The sequence below is a fragment of the Artibeus jamaicensis genome, unplaced genomic scaffold (assembly GCF_021234435.1).
Source record: "Artibeus jamaicensis isolate MK-2021 breed Jamaican fruit bat unplaced genomic scaffold, CSHL_Jam_final contig_410, whole genome shotgun sequence".
NCBI classification, from domain to species: domain Eukaryota; kingdom Metazoa; phylum Chordata; class Mammalia; order Chiroptera; family Phyllostomidae; genus Artibeus; species Artibeus jamaicensis.
In genome coordinates this window covers 405,343-427,268 of record NW_026521820.1, presented here as the reverse complement: position 1 = coordinate 427,268, position 21,926 = coordinate 405,343, and the positions used below count along the sequence as shown (strand labels likewise).

At 39.0% G+C, this 21,926-nt stretch overlaps 1 long non-coding RNA gene across 1 annotated transcript; it reads left to right on the top strand.

The window, feature by feature from the left end:
• Positions 1-647: 647 nt before the first annotated feature.
• LOC128627462 (uncharacterized) lies at positions 648-21,302 on the top strand. Its single transcript, XR_008391636.1, has 3 exons — positions 648-819; positions 3,819-3,979; positions 19,372-21,302. It is a non-coding gene; the product is annotated as an uncharacterized LOC128627462 (long non-coding RNA).
• Positions 21,303-21,926: the final 624 nt, after the last annotated feature.

The window sequence follows — 21,926 nt, the reverse complement described above, 5'->3', positions numbered from 1 at the left end:
ACCAAGTGCAAGTTCTTATAGTCAAAAAAGAAGTGTGGAAATGTGAACTAAGCCCAGAAAGACTGATTTTCCCAGCAACCTGGAGCTGAGACCTTTCTTCCTGGTAAAGTGTATTGTTAACAAATAGAACATTGCTCAAGTTTAAGTTTCAGCAGAAACTTGGTTCTACTGTTATGGGTTGAATTGTATCCCTCCAAAATAAATATTGGAAGTCCTAATCCTGGTACCTGTGAATGTGACCTTATTTGCAAATAAGGTTTTTGCAGATGCCAAGTTAAAATGAGGTCACACTGGACCAACATGATTGACATCTTATGAGAAGAGAAGAGATACAGATGCAGACATACAAGGAGAAGGCCCTCTGGCAACAAAAGCAAAGATCGGAATGATGCATCGGCAAGTCAAGAACACAAAGGATTGCTGGCAACCACCAGGAGGGGCGCAAGACAAAGGATTCTTCCCTTTGAGCCTTTGGAGAGAGTATGGCTTGCTTAAACCTTGATTTTGGAATTCTAGCTTTCAGGATTCTAAGAAAGTAAATTCTGTTATTCTAAGGCATCCTGTTTATGGTACTTTATTAAATAAATGACCTTTGGAAGCTAACATATTTACTAAAGACTTTTTTTTTAATCCCCAACTAGAATTGTGTGAGTTTTTACTGCATCAACTCCTGGAGAGAGGCAGTCACACCTTTACAAAAGGAGCATGAGCTCCAAGCGAAGGCGCTTTGTGGAATGGGAATGGATGGTGTTTAAGTGTGGTGGAAGATACATCCATCTGAGGAGTGACTCTGTCTTGGTTGTCCCAAAGCTGTAGAAAGTAAGTTTTCCTTTAGTTGAAGGTGAGACTAGTAGATAGTGGAGATACAATGTAGCCAGCTTTAAAAAATTGCATATAAATGACTGCACTATGCTCAAATAGTTCTAATGTTTAAATAACCTCTTACTGTATCATTTCCTGGTTAAGTTTGCTATAGGATTTGTATATGTCTCAATGACACATAATTCATTTAAAATTATTTCCATATATATCCTGAAAAAGCACATCTGTTATTAGCATAAATAAAAATTAACCTCTAAAGAGTAGTCAGATCTGTGAACTGTAGCATCCAAGCAAGTGTACAGGAAGCTTTCATTCTTTATTCTTGCATTAAGTGCATTTTTAAAATATGCATCTATGAATTTTATACTTTTTTTCCTATGAAAGTTGCAACTTTTATTAAAAATATGAACCCTATTATATACAAGGCATTCCTAGAGATCAAAATTTATAATAATGAAATTTTTATTATAAATTTCATTATTTATAATGAAAATTATAATGACATTTATAAAATTTCATTATTATAAATTTTTAAGTTTCTTACAATCTAATGGTAAATAGGCTTTGGATTTCTTATTTTGGTAAAATACATGTAATGTAAAGTTTACTATTTTAACCATTTTTAAGTGCACAGTTCGGTAGCATTAAGTACATTTGCATTGGTGTTCAACACCAATTGTTAACATCCATCTCCAGAACTTTTTTCAACATGCCAAACTGAAACTCTATCTATAGTCATTACACAGTAATTCCCCCTTCCCTCAGTTTCTGGCAACCACCATTCTATTTATCTGTCTCTAGGAATTTGACTACTCTAGGTACCTCATATAAATATAATTCTTTTTGTGTCCAGCTTATTTCACATAGCATGTGTCAGAACTTCCTCCTTTTAAGCCTGAACAATATTCTATTGTGTGTGTGTGTGTGTGTGTATCACTTTTTTAAAAATCAATTAATCTATCAATGACACTTACTTGGGTTGTTTCCCTTTTTGGCTAGTGTGAATAATGCTGTTGTGAATATGGGTGTACAAATGCTTCTTTGGGCCTCTACTTTCCATTATTTTGGGTATACATCCAGAAGTGGAGTTGCTGTACCATATGGTCATTTTATGTTTAATTTTTTGACAAACCATTATACTGTACTGTATTTTCTAAATGTTTCTTATAATGCTTGTTTTCTAAGAATATGGGTTAATTTTAGAAAACAAACTTTTTAAAATTTTGCTAACACATGTAGAAGACACAACCTTTCCTTCAAAATAGAGCATCTGGGGAAAGGTATGCAATTAATATAACACATGAGTTCACAGACACCTGTTAGGGTTAATGGTACTGGAGGAATACAATCCCCTCTTCCCTTGCTATTTTATTTTTTAAGACTTTATTTATTTATTTTTAGAGAGAGGGAGGGAAAAAGAGGGAGAGAAACATCAATGTGTGGTTGCATCTCATGCATTCCCTACTAGGAACCTGGCCTGCAACCCAGTGCCCTAGACTGGGTGAACCAGCAAACCTTTGGTTCACTAGGCAGCACTCAATCCACTAAGCCACACCAGCCAGGGCATCTTTCACTTCTCTTTTAGTCAGGAGAAGTTCCTAGAGGAGATGCAATATGAGATCTTTAAGAGATGGTTGAGACCAAAGTTTCTCAAACATTATTAGACATAGAAATCAACTGGGGATCTTGTTAAAAGGCAGGTTCTGATTCAGAATGTCAGGTGTGGTGCCAAAAATTTTACAGTTCTAACAAGCTCCCCAGTGATGTCAAACTCTTCACTGATGGAGATGGGAATCATCCGCAGACCACATTTTGTGAGTGGTGAGCATTTAGACTTCCCTTTCTAGCAGTTTGGCAAACCATAGACCCTTAAAAATGCTCGAACTGCCCTTTAAATTTTAAGGGGAAAGACCAAATATCCAATGGGAAAATGGACGAAACTTATAACCAAACAATTCATAGAAAAGATATAAAATGACTGGTAAACACCATCCTGTCAAATACTATCCTGCTTTATATTTGGGGTTGCTTTAAGCCCCGCAAATAAAGCATTAATTTTTGTTTGATACAGTCAATATTTGATTAGATATGCTCATATATTTATTAGTTAATCTGTTCACCATTATTTCCAACAGTTCATTCTATTCATTCCAGATCTTTCATTAGGGATCACATTTCTCTTACCCAACAGTAAACCCAATGACAGTTTTAGTACCTACGTAGTTTTTCTCATAAAATTCTAAACCCACAAATTCTTGCACCATTATGATGTATCTTGAGAGTTATCAGTGTCATAACTGAACTTTCCTGTCCTCACCTCTTCTCTCTGCAAAACTTCAGGCAAAGGGAAGTATAAACCAGTACCTTTTCCCCACTTAGCTTGACATCCCAATTTCAATAGTTCTACCATTCAACAAGCAGAGAAAAAATATCCAGCTGCATCAACATCCCTTCTAAATAAACGAAGGTTTACCATTAAAGTGAAGGAATAGTTAACCTGTAATATACAAACAAAATGTAAGGAATTGTTAGTAAAATGATCCTATTTATAAAAACTGCTTTTTATTTTTTAATTTTTAAAGATTTTATTTACTTATCTTTTCTGTGCTCATGGAGTTCTTTTTTAAAATGTATTATTTTTAATTTTTATTATATTTTTTCATTAACATTTAGGGCCCTTATACCCTCCCCCCTCCAATTACTGCCCTATTGTCCATGTCCATCAGTTCTTTTCCCTTTTTGCTTGATCCCTCCACCCCCTAACCCCACCCCACCCCACCATAGCTGTCAGCCTGCTCTCTCTCTATGAGCCTGTCTGTATTTTGCATGCTAGCTCAGTTTGTTCATTAGATTCCACATATGAGTGAAACCATAGGGTATTTGTCTTTCTCTGACTGGCTTATTTCACTTAGCATAATGTTCTCCAGGTCCATTTTTGCTCTCATGAAGGGTAAAATTTTCTTTTCTTTATTTCTTTTTTTTTAACTGCCCAATAGTAGTCCATTGTGTAAATGTTCCATAGCTGTTTATTCATTCATCTACTGATGGACACTTGGGGAAGGGAGGAAGAAAGAAGGGGAGAGAAACATCACTGTGTGAGGCAACAATGATCAGCAGCCTCTGGCATACACCCCAACAAGGACAACCCACAACCCAGGTAAGTGCTCTGACCAGGAATCGAATCAGTGACCTTTTGCTTTATAGGACAACACTCAACCAACTGAGCCACACTAATCAAGCAAGATTGTAAGGGTTTTCTTAGTATTTTTAATTAAATATTTTATTGTTCTATTACAGTAGTCCCAATTTTCCCCCTTTGCTCTCCTCCACCCAGCCTACCCCCTACTATCACAGTCAATCCCTACCCTTTTCTACATGTTCATGAGTCATTCATACATGTTTCTTGATTAGTCCCTTCCTCTTTTTTCCACCTTATCCCCTTCCCTCTACACCTCCAGTCACTGTCAGTCTCTTCCTTGTTTCCATGCATCTCATTTTATTTTGCTCATTTGTTTTGTTTATTGGGTTCCTCTTATAGGTGAGATCATGTGGTATTTCTCTTTCACCACCTGCCGTATTTCACTTAGAATGATAGTGTCCAGTTCCAATGTCCAATCATGCTGTTGCCAAGGGTAAGAATTCCTTCTTCCTTACTGCTGCTTAGTATTCCACTGTGTAAATGTACCACAGTTTTTGATCCATTCATTTACTGATGGTCCCTTAGGCTGTTTACAGCATCTGGCTGTTGTAAATAATACTGCTATGAACATATGGGTGCATAGGTTCTTTTGAATTGGTATTTCAGGGATTTAGGGTATAATCCAGGCAGTGGAATCACTGCATCCAAAGGCAGTTACATTTTAATTTTTTGAGGAAATTCCATACTGTTTTCCACTTGGCTGCACCAGTTTATATTCTCACCAACACTGACCTAGGGTTCCCTTTTCTCCACATCCTCGCCAGCACTTACTGTTTCTTGATTTATTAATGATGGCTATTCTGACCAGTGTGAGATGGTATCTCATTAGGGTTTTAATTTGCATCTTTCTGATGGCTACTGACGTTAAGCATCCTTTCATATGTCTATGGGCCATCTCTGTGTCCTCCTTGGAGAAGTGTCTTTTCAGGTCCTTGTCCCATTTTTTAACTGGATTGTGTGTCTTCCTGGTGTTGTATGGTTTCTTTTTATATTTTGGAGATCAAACCCTTGTCTGAGGTATTATTACCAAATATATTTTCTCATATGGTCAATTCCCTTTTCATTTTGATGATTGTTTCTCTAGCTGTGTAGAAGTTTTTAATTGAGTAGTCCCATTTGTTTATTTTTTCCTTTATTTCCCTTGCCCTAGGAGATATATTGACAAAAATATTGCTACATAAGATATCCGAAATTTTAGTGACTATGTTTTCCTCTAGGATTTTTATGGTATTGCAACTTATATTTAAGTCTTTCTATCTATTTTGAGTTTATTCTAGTGTATAGTGTAAGTTGATAGTCTAGTTTTATTTTTTTTTGCATGTACCTGTCCAGATCTCAACACCATTTATTGAAGAGGCTATTTTTAACTTCGTTCTATGCTCCTGTCACCTTTGTCAAGTGTTTAATGACCATAGAGACATGGGTTTATTTCTAAGCTCTTCATTCTGTTTCATTGACCTATGTGCGTGTTCTTATGCCAGTACCAGACTGTTTTGATTACAATGGACTTGCAGTATAGTTTGATATTAGGTATTGTGATCCCTGCAACTTTGTTCTTCTTTCTAGAGATTGCTGAGTATATTCAGGGTTGTTTTTTGATCCATATATATTTTTTAAATACTTGTTTTATATTTGTAAAATATGCCATTGGCATTTTAATAGGGATTGCATTGAATCTATAGATTGCTTTGGGTAGTATGCACATTTTAATGATGTTAATTCCTCCAGTCTATGAACACAGTATATGCTTCCATTTATTTGTCTTTCTTAAATTCTTTCTTCAGTGTTTTGTAGTTTCCCAAGTACAGGTGTGTGTACAGGTAGATGTATGGTTAGGTTAGTTTTTTTTTTAGACTTTTCTATCTCTTTTTAAGTAACCCTCTACTGCTATGAACTTCCCTCTGAGGACTGCATTGGCAGTATCCCATAGGTTTGGGCTGTTGTGTGTTCATTTTCATTTGTTTCCAGGTACTTTTTGGTTTTGTCCTTGATCTCATTGTTAACTTATTTAATAGCATGTTATTCAGTCTCCATGTATTTGAATATTTAACAGTTTTTTCCTTCAGGTTGGTTTCTAGTTTCAAGTCATTGTGATACCATGTGGTCTATCTTTGAATATGATCTATGTGTATTTTAGAAAAATGTGTATTTTGCTTATTTGGCTTGGAAGGTTCTGTATATATCAATTAAATCCACTTGATCCACAGTGTTGTTTCAATGCCACAAAATCCTTGTTGATTTTTTGCTTGGAAGATCTGTCTGTTGTTGACAATGAGGCATTAAAATCCCCTATAATGACTGTGTTGCTGTCGCTATCCTTCTTGAAGTCCTCCATGATTTTCCATATAGATTTAGGTGCCCCTATATTGAGTGCATGAATGTTTACAAGGGTTATATCTTCTTCATGAACTATTCCCTTAAATGTAGTGACCTTCTTTGTCTCTTACATGCCCTTTCTTTTGAAGTCTGTTTTTCTGATATAAGTATTGTTGTCCCAGCTTTTTGCTTTTTTCTTTGCACATAGCTTATTTTTTATTTATTGTAACCACATTTCCTTTTTTAAAATATATTTTATTGATTATGCTACTACAGTTGTACCATTCCCCCCCCTTTATTCCCCTCTGCCCAGCACACCTCCTCCCACCTGCATTCCCCCTGCTCCTTTAGTTCATGTCCATGGGTTGTACATATAAGTTCTTTGGCTTTTACATTTTCTACACAATTCTTGATACCCACCCACTGTCTATTTTCTAGCTAGCATGTATGCTTCTTATTCCCTGTACCATTTTCCCCTTTATCCCCCTCTCCCTACCCTCACTGCTAACCTTCCATGTGATCTCCATTTCCGTGATTCTGTTTCCGTTCTAGTTGTTTGCTTAGTTTGCTTTTGTATTTTATTTTGTTTTTACATTCAGCTGTTGATAGTTGTAAGTTTGTTGTCATTTTACTGTACATAGTTTTGATCATCTTCTTTTTCTTAGGTAAGTCCTTTTAACATACCTAAGGCTTGGTGATGATGAACTCCTTTACCTTTACCATATCTGGGAAGCAACTTTAGCTGCCCTTCCATTCTAAATAATAGCTTTGCTGGATAGAGCAATCTTGGATGTAGGTCTTTGGATTTCATGACTTGAAATACCTCTTTCCAGCCCCTTCTTGCCTGTAAGGTCTCTTTTGAGAAATCAGCTGACAGTCTGATGGGAACTCCTTTGTAGGTGGCTATCTCCTTACCTCTTGCTGCTTCTAGAATTCTCTCCTTCATTGTAATCTCGGGCAATGTTATTATGATGTGCCTTGGTGTGTTTCTTCTTGGATCCAACTTCTTTGGGACTCTCTGAGCCTCCTGGATTTCCTGGAAGTCTATTTCCTTTGCCAGATTGGGGGAATTCTCCTTTATTATTTGTTCAAATAAGTTTTCCACTGGTGGCTGTTCCTCTTCCCTTTCTGGTACTCCTATAATTCAGATGTTGGAACGTTTAAAGATGCCCTAAAGGTTCCTGAGCCTCTCCTCATTTTTTTGAATTCTTGTTTCTTCATTCTTTTCTGTTTGGTTGCTTCTTCCTTCTTTCTGGTCCACTCCATTGATTTGAGTCCCAGTTTCCTTTCCATTACTATTGGTTTCCTGTGTATTTCCCTTCATTTCAATTAGTTTAGCCTTCATTTGTTCCTCTAATTTGTGACTAAAATCAACCAGTTCTGTGAGCATCCTGATCACCAGTGTTTTAAACTGTGCATCTGAAAGTTTTGCTATTTCTTTGTTGCTTAGCATTATGGACTCTAGGGCTTTGAGATCTTCTTGAGAAGGACTTCCGCAAGATGGAGGTTTAGGTGGATGTGCCGTGCCTCCTCACACAACCAAGTTTAGGGACAACTAAATATTAGCATCAGAAAACACAACCAGAACACGGAAAACTGAACTTTTCGGAAGTCCGCTAACAACAAATTCTTCAGCCCGACCGGTAAGGGGTGAAACCAGCGTCGGGTGAGGAGTTACAAAGGAGGGCTCGGTCGGACCGGCGCGGAATCCAGACGCGCGAATCCAGTCGCACGGGTTCCAAACCCAGGATTAGACCTAGTGAGCGACCGAGCAACCCACCGGGTGAGCGACTGCAGAGGAGACAGTGGGGAGGCGGTGCAGCGTGTTGACTGTGGTTGCCTAATTGCATGCGAGTGAGGGAGTGAGCGGTTGGACCGGCGGCGGCGGCGACGATAGACGGCGGCCGCGGCGGCAATAGAGGGCGCTGCCATTTCCCCGCTCTGACCACGCCCCCACATACAGCGTCACAACCCAGCGACCTGGGACTCCAAGGCGCCGCTTCTCCCACTTAAAGGGCCAGAACAGACCAAAAATGTCTCAGGGAGAACTCAAAGCCCCAGAGATAAATCTAAGTGACGAAGAAATAGCAAAACTCTCAGACGCACAGTTTAAAACACTGGTCATCAGCTTCCTCACAGATCTGGTGGATTATAGCCACAAATTAGAGAAACATATGAAGGCTAAATTAAGGGAAATGAATGGAATTCCACAGGAAACCCATAGAGATGAAAAGGAAACTGGGACTCAAATCAATGGAGTGAACCAGAAGAAACCAAATAATGGCCAAACAGAAAAGAGTCAAGGAGCAAGAATTCAAAGAAATGAGGAGAGTCTTAGGAACCTCCAGGACATCTTTAAACGCTCCAATATCCGAATTATAGGGGTACCAGAAGGGGGAAAGACACAACCACCAGTGGAAAAACTATTTGAACAAATAATAAAAGAAAATTTCCCCAATCTGGCAAAGGAAATAGACTTCCAAGAAATCCAAGAAGCCCAGAGAGTACCAAAAAAGTTGGACTCAAGAAGAAACACACCAAGGCATATCATAATTACATTAGCCAAAATTAAAATGAAGGAGAGAATCCTGGAAGCAGCAAGAGCTAAGGGGACAGTCACCTACAAAGGAGTCCCCATCAGACTGTCAGCAGATTTCTCAAAAGAGACCTTACAGGCAAGAAGGGGCTGGAAAGAAATATTCCAAGTCATGAAATCTAAAGACCTACAACCAAGATTGCTCTACCCAGCAAAACTTTCATTTAGAACGGAAGGACAGATAAGGTGCTTCTCAGATAAGACCAAATTCAAGGAGTTCATCATCACCAAGCCCTTATTATATGAAATGTTAAAGGGACTTATCTAAGAAAAAGAAGTTAAAGAAACATGAACAGTGAAAGGACAACAAACTCACAGTTATTAACAACCACACCTAAAACGAAAGCAAACTAAAAGGACAGCTAGATCAGGAGTGGAAACATAGAAATGAAGATCTCAAGGAGGGTTAGCAACAGGGGAGTGGGAGGAGGAGATGGGGGAAGAAGGTACAGAAAATAAGTAGCATAGACAGTAGATAGAAAATAGATGGGGGGGGGCAAGAATAGTATGGGAAATATAGAACCTAAAGGACTTGAGACACATGGACATAAACTAAAGGGGGGTAATGGTGGGGATGGGGGGGCAGGGTGGAGGGGAATGAAGGGGGGAATAGAACAACTGTAACAGCATAATCAATTCAAAAAAATAAATTAATTAAAAAAAAAACAAAAAGAGATCTTCTTGAGCCATTTTTGGTCTGTTAGCGCCCATTAAGTCTGAGGAGCGGAACCTCAGGTGTTCACCAGGGCAGCGCTACGCAGGTCGCTGATTTGTGATGCTGTATGTGGGGGCAGGGTCAGAGAGGGACAATGGTGGTCCCCTCTGCCGCTTCCCACCACTGGGGCCTGCATGGTCTGTCTCACCGCTCGCTCCTTCACCAGTGTATCTGCACGCGAATGTGTGACCGTGGTCAGCCCTCAGTGAGTCTACCATCTTGGGTCCTCAGTGGGTCCACCCGCAACTCCACACCTGGGATCCGCCCACGGCTGCCGGAGTCCCAGGGTTGCGCGCCTGGGTCGGTCTGGTGGATCTTTCCTGCCCAGCCCTGCTGTGCTGCTGGCTCTGCCCCTCTTACCGGTTTGGCTGAAGGGTTTGTTGTTGTCAGACTTCCATATAGTTAAATTTTCTGTGGTTTAGCTACGTTTTTGTTACTAAACTTTGTTGTTTTTAGACTTGGTTGTGTGAGAAGGCACAGTGCTTCCACCTATGCCTCCATCTTGGTGGAAGTCCTTCTCAGAATCCGCCCCCACCTTTTTTGTTGTTTTCTTTTTTTTTCTTCATCCAAGTGAGACAATAAGATACAAGTTACAAAGGTCCAGAAACAAATCAAAAGGGGGAGCACAAGGTTAACCCCTTGTTTATTGTGTATGTGTATTATTATTCACAAATAAATATTTTTACCACTTTTATTTTATTAGTATTTTTTCATTTCCCTTCCTTATGTTTAGTTTTCCTCAATTTATTTTCTTGTTTAATTGCATTGCTTGACTGTTTTCCTTATTCTCTCTCTGTATTGCATTTTAATTTTCCTTCTTTCACTTCACCCATGTTCCAATAATGCACAATGCTCTGTTGGGTAATTTCTACTCTGTATATCCAAGTCATTTATTTCTTCTCATATTATTGTTGTTTCAGTACTATTGTAAATAATTGTTGTTCCATACAATTGTACATACTACACAGCAACCCCACAAGATCTTAGCCCGCTTCACTTTAACCCTGAGCATTATTATTGTTGTGGTTAACTCTATTCTCTCTCACACTACATCAACTTTCTATACTTTAATCTCACTATACCTCCTCATCTAACCTTGCACAAGCACTCTGTTTTCTGGATTCAGCTCACAATCATCCTCCCCTCTACCAAGAGTCTTATTTCTCTTTCATCTTTTATAAAGAGTGGCTAATTGGGTGAAATACCACAGTTAAGGCTATACTTATCCAAAGAATCTCATATCTCTTCTCTACTTACTGGTATTTTAAACCCCATAAAATATTCTCTTGCTGTTTTAATCCACTTTGCCTACCCCCTGCCACTGAGCAAATACAAGAATAGGTGAGAGCTGTGAACATCAGTATACCTGCTGCAGGAGAAAAACCACCAATAAATGAACCACCAAAAAGTACAAACACAAGTACAACAAGAGAGCCCACACAAACAGAAGGGCAAACCTAGAGCAACCAGTCAAAAAAATCAAAGACCATACCACTGAACCTCATAGAATTCTTACCATAGAAGTTCACCTTACAAAGTCAGCTAACAAATTGAAACATAAGGAAGCACACAAACAAAAAGAATCATCTAAAATGGTGAGATAGGCCCTGGCTGGCGTAGCTCAGTGGACTGAGCACCGTTATGGGAACCAGAGGATCGCAATTCGATTCCAAGTCAGGGCACATGCCTGGGTTGCAGGACAAGTCCCAGGAGGGGACGCACGAGAGGCAACCATACATTGATATTTCTCTCCCTCTCTCCTTTGCTTCCTCTCTAAAGATAAATAAATAAAAATAAAAATCTTAAAAGAAAGTAAAGTTGTGAGACACAAAAAGAACATGATATTAAAAGAAACAAAAAACTCCCCACTAAAAGACCTAAACAAAATGAAGGTAACCAAACTATCAAATATAGAATTCAAATTAGTGGTTATAAAGATGCTCGAGGGAAAGGATATCCACCAAGATGGACGCATAGGTGGACACACTGTGTTTTCTCACACAACCAAATTTAGAGACAAGAAAATATTAGCAACAGAAAACACAGCCACAACACAGAAAATTGAACTTCTTGGAAGTCTGATAACAACAAATTCTTCAGCCTGACCAGTAAGAGAGTCAAAGCCAGCAGCTGGTGGAGCAGGGTTGCACAGGAAAACTTGGTCAGATGGACGCAGACGCACAGATCTCAGGCATGGGGTTCCAATGGGTAGACCCAGTGAGCTACCCCGTGAGCAACCCAGTGACTGAACAGCGGACCCAGCGAGGGTTCAGGGCAGCAGGTTGACTGTGCTGGTGCATTCCTGTGCAGATAGACCAGTGAGGGAGTGGGCAGTGAGACAGGACCCAGCAGGTCCCAGGTACAGGATGGAGCAGAAGGGGCTGCCATTTCCCCACTTTGACCCCGCCCCACATATAGCGTCACAAAACAGCGACCTGTGTGGCCCCACCCTGGTGAATACCTAAGGCTCTGCTCCTCATACTTAACGGGCGGGAACAGACCAAAAATAGCTCAAGAAGATCTCAAAGCCCAAGAGCCCATAACGCTAAGCAACAAAGAAATAGCAAAACTTTCAGATGCACAGTTCAAAACACTGGTGATCAGGATGCTCACAGAACTGGTTGACTTTAGTCACAAATTAGAGGAACATATGAAGGCTAAACTAATTGAAATGAATGGAAATGCACAGGAAACCAATAGTGATGAAAAGGAAACTGGGACTCAGATCAAGGGAGTGAACCAGAAGGAAGGAAAAAATGACCAAACAGGAAAATATGAAGAAACAAGAATTCAAAAAAATGAGAGACTTAGGAACCTCCAGGACATCTTTAAACACTCGTACATTCAAATTATAGAGGTACCAGAAGGGGGAAAGGAACCTCCACCAGTGGAAAACTTATTTGAACAAATAATAAAGGAGAATTCCCCCAATCTGGCAAAGGAAATAGACTTCCAGGAAATCCAGGAGGCTCAGAGAGTCCCAAAGAAGTTGGATCCAAGAAGAAACACACCAAGGCACATCATAATTACATTAGCCAAAATTAAAATGAAGGAGAGAATCCTAGAAGCAGCAAAATATAAGGAGATAGTCACCTACAAAGGAGTTCCCATCAGACTGTCAGCTGATTTCTCAAAAGAGACCTTACAGGCAAGAAGGGGCTGGAAAGAAGTATTCCAAGTCATGAAATCCAAAGACCTACAACCAAGATTGCTCTATCCAGCAAAACTTTCATTTAGAATGGAAGGACAGATAAAGTGCTTCTCAGATAAGATCAAATTCAAGGAGTTCATCATCACCAAGCCCTTATTATATGAAATGTTAAAGGGACTTACCTAAGAAAAAGAAGTTAAAGAAACATGAACAGTGAAAGGACAACAAACTCACAATTATTAACAACCACACCTAAAATGAAAGCAAACTAACAGGACAGCTAGATCAGGAGTGGAAACATAGAAATGAAGATCTCAAGGAGGGTTAGCAACAGGGGAGTGGGAGGAGGAGATGGGGGGAGAAGGTACAGAAAATAAGTAGCATAGACTGTAGATAGAAAATAGAAGGGGGGCAAGAATAGCATGGGAAACATAGAATCTAAAGGACTTGAGACACATGGTCATAAACTAAAGGGGGGGTAATGGTGTGGATGGGGGGGTAGGGTGGAGGGGAATGAAAGGGGGAATAGAACAACTGTAACAGCATAATCAATAAAAAATTTTTAAAAAACTATCTTAAAGAAATAATCAGAAGTATGCAAAGAGATTTTTTGCACAAGAATGTTCATTGCTATATGCTTTGTAATATCAATGAAAAATAGATAACAACTTTAATGCACTATTTGAAATTGACTAAATAAACTTTGATGCATCCAAAAAAAAAAAAGAATGGAAGGACAGATAAAGTGCTTCTCAGATAGGATCAAATTCAAGGAGTTCATCATCACCAAGCCCTTATTATATAAAATGTTAAAGGGACTTATCTAAGAAAAATATTAAAAAGATGAACAGTGAAAGGACAGCAAACTCACAGTTATTAACAACCACACCTAAAACAAAAGCAAACTAAGAGGACAGCTAGATCATGAGCAGAACCATAGAAATGAAGATCTCATGGAGAGTTAGCAACAGGGGAGTGGGAGGAGGAGAAGGGGGGAGAACGTACAGAAAATAAGTAGCATAGACAGTAGGTAGAAAATAGATGGGGGGGGCAAGAATAGTATGGGAAATATAGAACCTAAAGAACTTGAGACACATGGTCATAAACTAAAAGGGGGAAATGGTGGGGGAGGGGATGTTCAGGGTGGAGGGGAATGAAGAGGGGGACAGAACTGTAATGGCATAATCAATAAAATTTAAAAAAAGATGCTCAGGGAGTTCACAGAAAACTACAAGGAACTGAGTGAGAACTACATCAGCATGAAAAAAGAAATAAAAACTATAAACAGAAAGAAATGAACAATAAAATCTCAAAAATAAAAGACACATTAGAGCCCTGGCTGCTGTAGCTCAGTGGATTTTGTACAGGCCTGTGAAGGAAAGGGTCGCCGGTTGGATTCTCAGCCACGGCACATGCCTGGGTTTTAGGCCAGGTCCCCCGTAGGGGGCACATGAGAGGCAATGACACATTAATATTTCTCTCCCATTCTTTCCCCTTCCCTTCCCCTCTCTCTAAAAATAAATAAATAAAATATTTTTTTTTAAAAACCGCATTAGGAGGATTTACAAGCAGGCTAGATGAAGCAGAGGACTGAATCAGCAAGTTGAAAGGCAAGGTAGAAAAAACTCACAAATAGAGTAAGAGAAAGAAAAGAGACTCAGAAAGAAGAAACAGGTGGTAAGGGAACTACAAGACAACATGAAACATAATAATACCCATGTAATAGGGATACCAGAAAGACAAGAAGAGCAAGGGATAGAAAACCTGTTTGAAAAAGTAATGATAGTAAACTTCCTTACTTTGATGAGAGAAAAAGTCACACAAATCCAGGAAACACAGAGAGTCCTAATTAAGAGGGAACCAAAGAGACTCACTTGAAGACACATCATAATTAAAATGGCAAAATTCCAAAACAAAGAGAGAATCTTAGAAGAAGCAAGGGAGAAATAGGAAGTAACATACAAAGGAGCCCTGATAAGTCTATCAGCTGAATTCTCAATGAAAATGCTCCAAGCCACAAGAGAATGGCAAGAAATATTCCAAGTAATGAAAACCAGAGGCCTGCAACCAAGACTACTCTATCTAGCAAAGCTCTCAACTAAAATGGAAGGATAAATAAGGAGCTTGCCAGACAAAAGAAGTCTAAAACAATACACCTTTCCCAGCCAGCTCTGCAAGAGATGATAAAGGGACCTCTTTAAGAAAAAAAAGGAAGAGAGAGAGAGAGAGGATCACAGGTACAAATAATGGCAATGAATAAGTACATATCAATAATAACCTTAAATGTGACTGGATTAAATGCTCTAATCAAAAGACATAGAGTAGCTGAATGGATACAAAAGCATCACCCACACATATGCTACCTAGAAGAGACCCACCTCAAAACAAAAGACATATACAGACTGAAAGTGAAAGTTCATCAAGAAAGTGAAAACTGGAAACAAATATTCCAAGCAAACGGACAGAAAAAAAGAAGACAAGATACTTTCTCCCCCCCCCATATACTCATATCAGACAAAATAGACTTCAAAACAAGGGCTATAAAAAGAGACCCAGAATGTAACTTCGTAATACTCCAGGGAAGAATCAACCAAGAAGACATCAACATTGTAAATACATATGCACTCAACGTAGGGGCACCCAAATACATAAAGAAAATCATGGAGGACTTCAAGAAAGATATTGACAGCAACACAATGATAGTAGAGGATTTTAATACCCCACTGTCAAAAATGGACACATCTTTCAAACAAAATATCAACAAAGATGTTGTGGAATTGAACAAATGGACTGAACTGGTGTATATAGAGCCTTTCATCCCAAAGAAGCAAAATACACATTCTTTTCAAGTGCACTTGAAAAATTTTCAAAGACAGACCACAGCATAGGACACAAAACAAGCCTCAACAGAGTCAAGATAATTGAAATCATATGAAGCATTTTCTCTGACCACGAAGAGCTGAAACTAGAAACCAACCTCAAGGAAAAACACTCAAACTCACAGAGATTGAGTAGCATGCTATTAAACAATGAGTGGGTCAAGAATGGAAATCAAAAAGTTTCTGAAACAAATGAAAACGAACTCACAAGAATCCAAAACTTATGGGACACAGCAAAGGCAGTCTTATGAGGGAAGTTCGTAGCAATATAGGCTTACCTAAAAAACATAGAAACATTTCAAATAAACAGCCTAATTCTACACCTACAAGAACATGAGGGACAACAACAAAGACACCCCAGAGCAAGTAGAAGGGAGGAAATAACCAAGATCACAGCAGAATTAAACAACATAGAGACTAGAAGCCCAATTCTAAGGATCAATGAATCCAGGAGCTGGTTCTTGGAAAAGATGAACAAAATCAACAAGCCTTTAAGGAGGTTCATCAAGAAAAAAAGGAAGAGGACCCAAGTAAACACAATCAGAAATGAAAGAAGAGAGATTACAACTGATACCACAGAAATACAAAGGAATGTAAGAAATGACTATGAAGAACTATATGCCAAAAATTTGAAAACCTAGGTGAAATGGATGAATTTCTAGAAAAATATAATCTTCCAAAACTGAATGAAGAAGAAGCAGAAAGCCTGAACAGACCAATAACAGACCAATTATTGAAACAATAATTAATAGCTTCCAACACAGAAAAGCCCTGGACCAGTTGGTTTCATGGGAGAATTTTAAAAGCAGTTAAGGGAGAGCTATCCCACATCTTCCACAGAGTATTTCAGAAAATCAAAAAAGATGGCAGACTCCCAAACTCTTTATGAAGCCAACATCACCCCAATCCCAAAACCAGGTAACAAAGACAGAAAACTTCAGGCCAATATCACTGATGAACACAGATGCTAAAATCCTCAACAAAATACTGGCAAACCACATTCAACAATACATTTAAAAGATCATACACCATGATCAAGTGGGGTTCATCCCAGGGATGCAACGATAATACAATATTCACAAATCAATAAACATAATACACCACATAAACAAAACAAAAGACAAAAACACACGATCATATTAATAGATGCAGAAAAAGCATTTGATAAGGTACAGAACCCATTTATGAAAAAAACAGCAAAGTGGGAATAAAGGGGGCATTCCTCAACATAATAAAGGCCATGTATGAGAGACCTACAGCCAATATCATACTCAATGAACAAAAACTTACAGCTTTCCCACTAAGATCAGGAACAAGACAAGGATGCCCACTTTCACCATTTCTATTCAACATAGTACTGGAAGTCCTAGCCACAGCAATCAGACAAAAAAGAGAAATAAAAAGCATCCACATTGGAAGGGAGGAAGCAAAACTATTATCGTTTGCAGATGACATGATAGTGTACATAGAAAATCCCTATAAACTCCACCAAGAAACTGCTCAATGTAATAAATGAATTAGGCAAAACAGCAGGGTATAAAGTCAATATCCAGGAACCAAAGGAATTTTTGTATACCAACAGTGAAACAGCAGAAGCAGAAATCAAGAAAAAAAAATCCCATTTGGTATAGCAATGAGAAAAATAAAATACCTAGGAATAAACCTAACCAAGGATGTAAAAGACCCATACTCAGAAAACTACACAACACTGAAGAAAGAAATTAAGGAAGACACAAACAAATGGAAATATATACTGTGTTCATGGATCGGAAGAATTAGCGTCATCAAAATGTCCATACTACCCAAAGCAATTTGTAGATTCAATGAAATACCTATTAACATGCCAATGGCACACTTCACAGATATACAACAAACATTTCAGAAATTTATATGGACCCATAAACGACCTTCAATAGCTGCAGCAAGTTTGAGAAAGAAGAGCAAAGTAGGAGGAATCAGAATACCTGATATCAAACTGTATTACAAGGACACTGTAGTCAAAACAGCCTGGTACTGACATAAAAACAGACACATGGATCAATGGAACAGAATAGAGAGCCCAAATCTCTACAGTCAATTAATATTCTACAAAGGGGGAAGCAACATAAAATGGAGGAAAGACAGCCTCTTCAACAAATGGTGTTGGGAGAACTGGACAGTTACGTGCAAAAAAATGAGACTTGACCACCAACTTTCACCATACACCAAAATCAAGGTGGATAAAAGATTTAAATATAAGTCTTGACACCATTAAAGTTCTAGAGAAGAACATAGGCAGAAAAATCTCAGATATTCCACACAGCAATATTTTCACTGACATGTTCTCAAAGCAAAGGACATAAAGAAAAGAATAAACAAATGGCATCTCTTCAAAATAAAAAGCTTCTGTACAGCTGAAGAAAACAGCATTCCAATGAAAAGGGAACCAATTGTAGGAGAAAACATATTTGCCAATGATACCTCAGACAAGGGTCTGATCTCCAAAATATATAAAAAACTCACATGACTCCACTCCAGAAAGACAAAAAACCCAATTAAAAAATGAGCAAAGGACTTGAACAGACACTTCCCCAAGGAGGACATACAGAGGGTCCATAGACATATGGAAAGATGCTCAGTATCATTAGCCATCAGAGAGATGCAGATTAAAGCCACAATGAGATACCACTTCACACCAGCCAGAATGGCCATCATAAACAAAGCAACAAACAACAAATATTGGAAACAATGTGGAGAAATAGAACCTTAGTGCACTGTTGGTGAGATTGCAGGTTTGTGCAACCAGTGTGGAAAACAGTATGGAATTTTCTCAGAAAAGTAAAAGTGGACATGCCTTTTGACCCAGCAATTCCACTGCTGGGATTATACTCTAAGAGCCCTGAAACACCAGTCTGAAGGGACCTATGCACCACAATGTATATGGCAGCACAATTTACAATAGCCAAGTGCTGGAAGCAACCTAGATGCCCACCAGCAAATGAATGTATCAAAAAAACATGGTACATTTACACAATGGAATACTATGCAGCAGAGAGAAAGAAGGAGCTTATACCATTTGTGACAGCATGGATGGAACTGGAAAGCATTATATTAAGTAACGTAAGCCACATTCTCCCCCTTTATTTTATGTCCATGAGTTGTACACATAAGTTCTTTGGCTTCTACATTTTCTATACTATTCTTATCTTCCCCCTGTCTATTTTCTACCTACTATCTATGCTACTTATTCTCTGTACCTTTTCCCCTCTCTCCCCCTCCCACTCCCCTGTTGATAACTTTCCATGTGATCTCCATTTCTGTGGGTCTGTTCATGTTCTAGTTGTTTGCTTAGTTTGCTTTTGTTTTAGGTGTGGTTGTTAATAACAGAGTTTGCTGTCATTTTACTGTTCATATTTTTATCTTCTTTTCTTAGATAAATTCCTTGGACATTTCATATAATAAGGGCTTGGCGATGATGAACTCCTTGAACTTGACCTTATCTGAGAAGCACTTTATCTGCCCTTTCATTCTAAATTAAATCTTTGCTGGATAGAGGGATCTTGGATGTAGGTCCTTGCCTTTTATGATTTGGAATACTTCTTTCCAGCCCCTTCTTGCTTGTAAGGTCTCTTTTTAAGAAGACCTTAAATCAGTTAGTAGTCTTATGGGAACTTCTTTGTAGGTAACTCTTTTGTTTTCTCTTGATGCTTCTAGGAACATCTCCTTAATTTTAACCTTGGGCGGACTCTGACCAAGATGGAGGCATAGCTAGACACACTGTGCCTCCACAAACAACCAAAATTAAGGACAACAAAAATATATAGAAACAAACAAACAAACAAAAAACAACTAGAACTGAGAGAAAATTGAACTGTATGGAAGTCCGACAACCATTCATCCAGACCAGTAAGAGGGGTTGAGTCAGCGGCCGGCAGAGAGGGGTTGCAGCAGAAAAAAGTGGTGGCTGGTGGACCCAGGTGCGCAGGTGGCAACTGTCATACCCAAGGCGTGGGGAGGCAATGAGCAGACCCAGTGTGGCACTCAAGGTGGCTGGCTGACTGTGGTCCCACATTCGTGCACAGATAACCAGGTGAAAACAGGCATCAAGACAGACCATGCAACCCAGGGCCTCTGCGCTGGAAAATAAAGCCTAAAAGCACCGATTGAAAACACTTTGGGGGTTGAGGTGTCTGGAGAGACTCCCAGACTCACAGGAGAGTTCATTGGAGAGACCCACAGGGTCCTAGAATGTACGCAAACTCACCCACATGGGAATCAGCACCAGAAGGGCCCAATTTGCTTGTGGGAAGCAGCAGAGGGGAATGAAATCTGAGAGAGAGTGGAGCAAGTGCTATTGTTCCCTCTCTGAGCCTGCCCCCACATACAGCATCACAACCCAGCAATGTGGGTTGGTCTGCCTTGGTGAACACCTAAGGCCCCACCCCTCACTGCATAACAGGTGCGACCAGACCAAAAAAAAATTTTAAAGTCTCAAATGGAAGAACTGATTGAAGCCCCAAAACCAATACTTTTAAGAGACGAAGGGATAGCCAACCTATCAGATGCACAGTCCAAAGCACTAGTGATCAGGATGCTCACAGAATTGATATTTTTGTCACAAATTAGATGAAAAAATGAAGGCTATAGTAAGTGAAATGAAGGAAAATGCACAGGGAACAAATAGTAATGGGAAGGAAACTGAGACTCAAAGCAATTGGAGTGGGCCAGAAGGAAGAAAGAAACAACCAAACAGAAAAGAATGAAGTAACAAGAATTCAAAAAAATGAGGAGAGGCTAAGGAACCTCCAGGACATCTTTAAACGTTCCAACATTTGAATTATAGGGGTACCAGAAGAAGAAGAGGAAGAACAACAAGTGGAAAGCTTATTTGAACAAATAATGAAGGAGAACTTCCCTAATCTAGCAAAGGAAATAGACTGCTAGGAAGTCCAGGAAGCTCAGAGAGTCCTGAACAAGTTGGACCAAAGGAAGAACACACCAAGGTTCATCATAAGTACATTACCCAAGATTAAAATGAAGGAGACAATTCTAGAAGAAACAAGAGATAAGGGGACAATCACCTACAAAGGAGTTCCCATCAGACTGTCAGCTGATTTCTCCAAAGAGACCTTTCAGGCAAGAAGGGGCTGAAAAGAAGTATTCCAAGTCATGAAATCCAAAGACCTACATCCAAGATTGCTCTATCCAGCAAAGCTTGCATTTAAAATGGAAGGGCAGATAAAGTGCTTCTCAGATAAGGTCAAGTTCAAGGAGTTTATCATCACCAAGCCCTTACTATATGAAATGTTAAAGGGACTTATCTAAGGAAAAGAAGATAAAAAACATGAACAGTAAAAAGACAGCAAACTCCATTATTAACAACCACACTTAAAACAAAAGCAAACTAAGCAAACAACTAGAACATGAACAGAACCACAGAAAGGAAATCACATGGAGGGTTAGCAACAGGGGAGTGGGAGGATGGGAGATGGGGAAAAGGTACCGAGAATAAGTAGCATAGATGGTAGGTAGAAAATAGATGGGGAAGGCAAAAATAGTATGGGAAATGTGAAAGCTAATGAACTTAAGACACATGGACATGAACTAAAGTGGGGAATGTGCATGGGAAGGGGTGTTCAGGGTAAAGAAAAATGAAGGGGGGACATGGGACAACTGTAATAACACAATCAATAAAATATATTTAAAACAAAAACTTAATGTTGGGTAATGTAATTATGATGTGCCTTCGTCTGTTTTTTCTTGGGTCCAACTTCTTCAGGACTCTGTGAGCTTCCTGGATTTCCAGGAAGTCTATTTCCTTTGCCAGATTGGGGAAGTTCTGCTTTATTATTTGTTCAAATATCTTTGCCACTTGTTGCTCTTCCTCTTCCCCATCTGGTACTTCTATAATTTAGATGTTGGAATGTTTAAGATGTCCTGGACATCTCTCCTAATCCTCTCCTCATTTTTTTGAAATTTTGTTTCTTCATTTTTTTTTCCTGGTTGGATATTTCTCTCTTCCTTCTGGTCCACACTGTTGATTTGAGTCCTAGTTTCCTTCCCATCACTATTGGTTCCCTGTACATTTTCCTTTATTTCACTTAGCATAGCCTTCATTTTTTCATCTAATATGCAACCATACTCAACCAATTCTGTGAGCATCCTGATTACCACCAGTGTTTTGAACTGCTCATCTGATAGGTTGACTGTCTCTTCATCACTTAGCTGTATTTTTTATGGAGCTTTGATCTGTTCTTTCATTTGGGCCT